The following is a 6,472-nucleotide window of genomic DNA, read 5'->3' as shown; positions in this document are numbered from 1 at the left end:
AGCTACAAGCTATCTAAGGATGGTACTATAGAATGCCACCTCAAGGTAGGCCTAGTGGCGCCATCTCTTGGTCAGGCCGGAAACTTATCAATCCACCCTCGTGTATATATATATATATATATATATAAGGTCGTAACCGCTCTCGCCCGACTCTCCTGAGAAACTGCTTGAGCCAGCAGTTCTAGCAAGGCCAAAAACGGGGTGACTGAAAGCGAGAGTTTGGGGGATTCTCATGAAACTTATAGGCACTTCATAAAAGAAGATGCTGTTTTATGTTAAATATTGTAAAATTTTTGTATACATTTTCTCAAAATAAAACTAAAAAAAAATATCGATTTGGTTTTTGACGGATTTTTCTATTTTTTTTATTTTTTCGTCGAATTATATTCCTTGTTCTTTTATCTTTAGTTTGAAAAAACCTTATAACCGCTCATCTGGTTCGCAAGTTATGAATATTTAAAGAACAGTAGAATCTATGAGTCTTGCTGGAATGTTGCGTTTTAAAAATATTCTTAACTCGCAAACCCAGATGAGTGCCCATTAATTTTTTTAAATCAAAGATAAAATAACAAGAAATGTTATTTTACACAAAAGTGAAAATGGCGAAATCAGTAAAGACTTGAGTCAAACTCTTTTAGTCAAAATTTTAAGAATTTGCTTTCTTCAATATTTTATATAAAACAACATCCTATTTTACAAAATGCCTGTAACTTTTATTATAGTCTGAAACTAAATGTAAAAAATATTACAGTTAAAAAAGTCGACCTCAAACTTCAAAATAGTATAGCTGCCAGAATTTTCAAAATTTTTGAAAATCCTTTCACCAAAAACATCGCCTATAAAATACTACAACTACACTAATGTAAGTTTCAATAAAATCGATGAGATGGCTGCCAGAATTAATATTTTTGACCTGGAAAGCCTCAACCTACAAGTGAGTGCTCTACTTTTGATAAATATTAATGAACCAATAATAAAGGAGAAAAAGCTTTAAGTCTTGTCATTTTCGGGGCTCGGACTCAGTACCAAAGTGGCAGCAAAACGTTATTTTCAAAATTTCATTTTCCCTGAAGATTAATATTTAAAGACCAAAATATTATTTTATAATATTTTAATATAGAATCTTTTATAAATGGAATAAAACAATGTTGGATTTAAATTTATAAATTTGAAATTTATTATTCTCCCAGCTGTCAAAGCCTAAATTGCTTTAAAAAAGTGACCTATTTAAACAGATAAAGTGACTAGAAGTGAATAATCTGCCTAACTAATGTTCTTTTGAATTTCAAAGAATTCAAAAGAATCCGGTTCATGAGACTTCAAAAAAATTCAAATGAATTGGAAACACTTTTAAAAACCAAAAAAATTCCATTGATTTCAGTAAATTTTTTGAATAGGCGCAAAGAATTTTAAGGGAAATGAGAAGAATTCTTGCATACATATAAAAAGGTGAATTTAACCCTTATTGGCCCAGTTTGTCCGTTTTTGTTCGTCAACTTAAGGCACGGACAACTTTGTTATTTCTGCTTGAAAAAATCTGCAAATTTATGGGCGGGTATTTTCAAGTGTGCTCTTTCAGAATCTGACCCGAAAAATTCTAAAAAAATCACCCCTTCCCACCCTATTTATCAATTTAAAAAAAAACTTGATTTTTTTAAATCGCATTTTCGATGCGAAAGAGGTCATTGGCAATAGTTAAAACGACAAAAAATCGGGCTCGAAATGTCCAAATAATGAAGCTATACACACATAAAATTAATTTTTCATTATTAAGGGCTGTACGACCACCCATAAAGTAACATATTTACAAAAAACCCCTATTTTACGGATTTTTATGAAAATAAAAAAAAACAAAAAAAAACAAGAAGGTTCTTTATAAATATTTACCTCTACGCGGTAAGAACTTTAAACATGTTTATTGAAGAAATGGCTAAAAACGTTCCATACGCAAGCACATACAAAAATTTCGAACCTGTTTATCAAAAAATCATTGAAATAAAATTCTACGTGAATCAAATTCTACAGATTTTCAAAATTTCAACCTAACTAAACTTTTATTTATTTTTATAACTAAATTTATTTTCAATTGTTTGGTATTGAAAATAGTGCTTTTGAAAAACTGCCCGTTTTCATCCGTTTGGGCTATTTTATGGGATGTTAACAAAATTTAACGTTAAATAACAAAAGAAAAAATGTTTTCTATTATCTGTGATCTGTTTTTCCCCATTTTTATATGTTTTAAAAAGCGGAAACAACTTTTTTTAGAAAAATCCGTAAAACAGCGATTTTTCGGAACAATGTTATTTTTTAAATTGAAAAATAGGATGGGAAGGGTTAGTTTTCTTCGAAAATTTTGGATCAGATTCTGAAAGATCATACTTGAAAGTACCCGCTCGTAAATTTGCAGATTTTTTCAAGCATAAATTTTTTCAAGCATACGAAATCTTCTAATATTTTATTGTATACCTTTTAAACCCCTTGAAATAATTCAAATCCTAAAATATATTATAATATTTTATTTGACATTCTTAAACTCCCTTAAGATCAGTTTAAAATCTTAGGGAATCCTAGAAAATACGTTGGAAGTTTTTAAAATAGCTTAAAATCTTATAGTTCCGGTAAAATAATTTCATATCTTCGGAAATACTACGAAATTCTTTATAAACGAATACAATTGTTTTCAAATCCCTTAAAATTAATTAGATCCATGGAAATATCTTGAAAATTTAAAAATCGCTTTAAAAAGCCTTAGAATTTTTTCAAATACCCTTAAATATTTAAAATCCTCTAAAATCCCTTCAAATGATTGAAAACAGTTAAAAATGTCTTTGAACAGTTCGAAATTTTCTGAAAAATTTTAAATTCTTGGATAGCGTTCCGAATCGGTTGAAAGTTTTTAGCTCTTAAAAATGCCTTGGAGTCTGGTAAAATCTAAAATTGTTAAAATCCCTTAATATCATTAAAATCCTTTGAAATTGATTAAATCTTGTAAAAATTCTTTAGAATTTTTGTTATAAAACCGAAATATTCAAAATCGTCTAAAATCCCTCCAAATTATTGAAATAAATTTAAAAGTTCTTGGATTTTTTTTTAATTTTCTAAAATATTAAAAATCTTTTGATATTTAGGGAATCCCGTAAAAGTTTGTAAAGCTTGTGCAAATGCCTTAGTATCCTGTAATATAATCTAAAAATTATCAAATCCTTTGAAATCTTATAAAGCACATTGTAACTTTTCGAAGCTTTTGAAAGTTATTTGGAATGTTGAAAAATAAATTAAAATCTTTAATAATGAAATTAAAATTTTACGAGTTCTGCATATAAATTTATTATTGTTAAAATTTCATGCCACTATCGACTCTTATTTTTATCTCTAAAGTGAGCCCGAATCCTGAATTTTTATCAAGCTAATCATTTCTATTAGTGCAATTTAAACTCTGCATTAATGTATGCTTCGAAATAATAAAAAAAATCGCCACGTGCAAAAAATAAATACTTTATATACAAAAATTAATTGGGGGCCGTTCAAAAACAATATCACACTGTCAGGGGGGGGGGGGACAAAATTATTCTGTTAAGTTTAAAAATTCTACTATCAGCAGAGTTTCTCTCTGCTATTAGATTGAACTATTTTGTTGCATTTTTTTATTGGTTAAAAATTAATTTTCATAACTGAGAATTTATATCTCTGAGAATGCGTTTTTTTTAATCAAACTATTCGGTTGAAAGTTGAACTACTTTGTTAAACATTCATTTTATTAGTTGAAGATTTAATAATTTTGTTGAAAATTTGTTTTTTCTTTAGCTAAAAATATTCGGAAAATGTAACTATTATATTTTTGGTTGAAAATTGATCATTCGTTCTTAAAAATTAAACTACTATTAAACTTCCCATTGTGAATTTATATTTCTTAATATTTTATGAATATTTAAGCATGTTATTTTCGGTAGAAAATGTATCTTTTTAGTTAAAAATTCATATATTTGGTTAAAAAGAATTTTTTTTTAGTTGAAGATTTATCGTTTGAGTTAAAAATTAACTTTAATTATCATTTTTTTGTGAAAAATCTACCTTTTTTAATCAAAATGTAATTTTTTTCGTGAGATAATGTTCTGTTTATCAGAAAATTTAACTATTCTATTTTTGGCCAAATATTCATTTTGTTTAGTTGAAAAAAAAATATATTTAGTTCAGATTTCGTTTTTTTTATGTATAAAAAATCCATCTTTTAGGTTGAAAATTCCACTATCTGGTCAAAAGCCCATATTTTTGTTATAGTTAGTTAGAAATTAATTTTTTTAAACTAAAGATGCAACTATTCTATTTTTGCTTGAAAATTTATATTTTAAGTTAAAAATTAATTCATTTTACTGAAAACTCGTTTATTTATTTCAAATTTATTTTTCTAATTGGAAGTTGAACTATTCTAGTTTTAGTTTGTAAATTTATCTTCTTCAGTTGAAATTTTTAATATTTTAATATTTATTATTTAATATTTGATTGTTTTATCTAAAGTTGTGATTTTTCTATTTTTTGTTTAAAATATTTTTTTTTATGAAGAAAAAAATATTTTGTCAAAAATTCTTTTCATTTTTTTGTTGAAAATTTATTTTACTAACTGAATATTTAAGTAAGTTATTTTCAGTAAAATATGTATCTTTATAGTTAAGAATGATTGTATTTGGTTAAAAATAACATTTCTTTCAGTTGAAGATTTATCGATTTAGTTGAAAATTCATTTTAATTATTACATGTTTTGTGAAAAATTTACCTTTTTTGATAAAAATGTAACTTTTTTTCGTTTGAAAATATTCTGTTTATCAGAAAATTTAAACTATTCTATCTTTGCCAAGTATTCATTTTGTTTAGTTGAAAAAAAAGATATTTTTTAAACTGAAGATGCAACTATTCTATTTTCGCTTGAAAATTGATATTTTTAGTTGAAAATTAATTAATTTCGCTGAAAACTCGTTTTTTTTTAGTTTAAAATTTATTTTTCTATCTGCAAGTTGAACTATTCTAGTTTTGGTTTGTACATTTATCTTTTTCAGTTGAAAATTTATATATATTTTTTAAACTGTTTCTTTTTTGGTAGAAAACTCATGTTTTTGGTTGAAAATTTATTTATTCCGTTGAGAATTCTTTTTTTTTTGTCTAGAAAATTTATTGTTCTATCTGAAATTGTAATTCTTCTATTTTTTTTAATATTTTTTTTTTTTTTAAGAAAAAACCATTTTGTCAAAAATTCTTTTATTTTTTTTTGTTGAAATTTTATTTTACTAACTGAATATTTAAGTATGTTATTTTCGGTAGAAAATGTATCTTTTTAGTTAAAAATTAACTTTAATTATTTCATTTTTTTGTGAAAAATGTACCTTTGTTGATAAAAAATATAATTTTTTTCATTAGAAATTATTCTGTTTATCAGAAAATTTAACTGTTCTCTTTTTGCCAAGTATTCATTTTGTTTAATTGAAAAAAAAAATTTTTAGTTCAGAATTCGTTTTTTTTTTGTACAAAAAATCCATCTTTCGGGTTGAAATTCCACTATTTGGTCAAAAATCAATATTTTTGTTTTGAAAATTCATTACTGTCATTATTAAACATGACTGTCTTTGGCTGAAAATTCGTTTCTTTATGGTTCGAAATTATTTTTTTTTAAACTGAAGATGCAGCTATTCTATTTTTGCTTGAAAAATTATATTTTTAGTTAAAAATTAATTAATTTTGCTGAAAACTCGTTTTTTTGTGTGTAAAATTTATTTTTCTAACCGCAAGTTGGGAATACTTTTTCTTTCTTGAAAATTGATTATTTTAACTGAAGTTTTAATTTTTCTATTTATGGTTTAAAATATTTTTTGTATGAAGAAAAAACTATTTTGTGAAAATTCTTTTTGTTTTTACGTTGAATATTTATTTTTCCAAAATTTTAACAATCCTAATTTTGATTAAAAAATTGATCTTTTTTAGATGAAAATTCATGTACTTTGTTAAAAATGAGTCTTTTCTGATAGAAAGATAATCTTTTGGCTTGAAAATTCAACTAACTACTGAGTTAAAAATTCATATATTTGGTTCAACGTTTATCATTTTAATTAAAAATTCATTTCTTAGTTTCAAAATTGATTGTTTTGATTTGGAAACTCAACTAAAAAGTGTTTAAAATGTATTAAGAATCAAATTTTTTATACATTATTATTATCAATCTTCTACGTTCATTTTTTGTTTTTATATTGTAGATATTGATATTGTAGAAACCCTGAATAAGACTCTGTTTAATACGAATAATATGTTTTCTATTACTTTGACTTCTTCTACCATTTAAATTAAGCGCCCTTTTCAAATTTGAAGCGATATATTTTCCCGCGAAATTTAAATATTCTAATTATTACTAATAAAGATAGAAAATACGATTTTTTCTATTCTAATTAAAAATGCTTATAAATTCTTTTTAAATTCTCCCATTAAACTC

At 24.8% G+C, this 6,472-nt stretch overlaps 1 protein-coding gene across 1 annotated transcript in view; it reads right to left on the bottom strand.

The window, feature by feature from the left end:
* The window catches only part of LOC117176826 (basement membrane-specific heparan sulfate proteoglycan core protein-like), a 642,506-nt gene that overhangs the window by 92,559 nt on the left and 543,475 nt on the right, over positions 1-6,472 (bottom strand). The window lies entirely within an intron of this gene.

The sequence above is a fragment of the Belonocnema kinseyi genome, chromosome 7 (genome assembly GCF_010883055.1).
Source record: "Belonocnema kinseyi isolate 2016_QV_RU_SX_M_011 chromosome 7, B_treatae_v1, whole genome shotgun sequence".
Taxonomy (NCBI): Eukaryota; Metazoa; Arthropoda; class Insecta; order Hymenoptera; family Cynipidae; genus Belonocnema; species Belonocnema kinseyi.
Note: the sequence above shows the minus strand (reverse complement) of the source record. Positions and strands in the feature narration are given on the sequence as shown.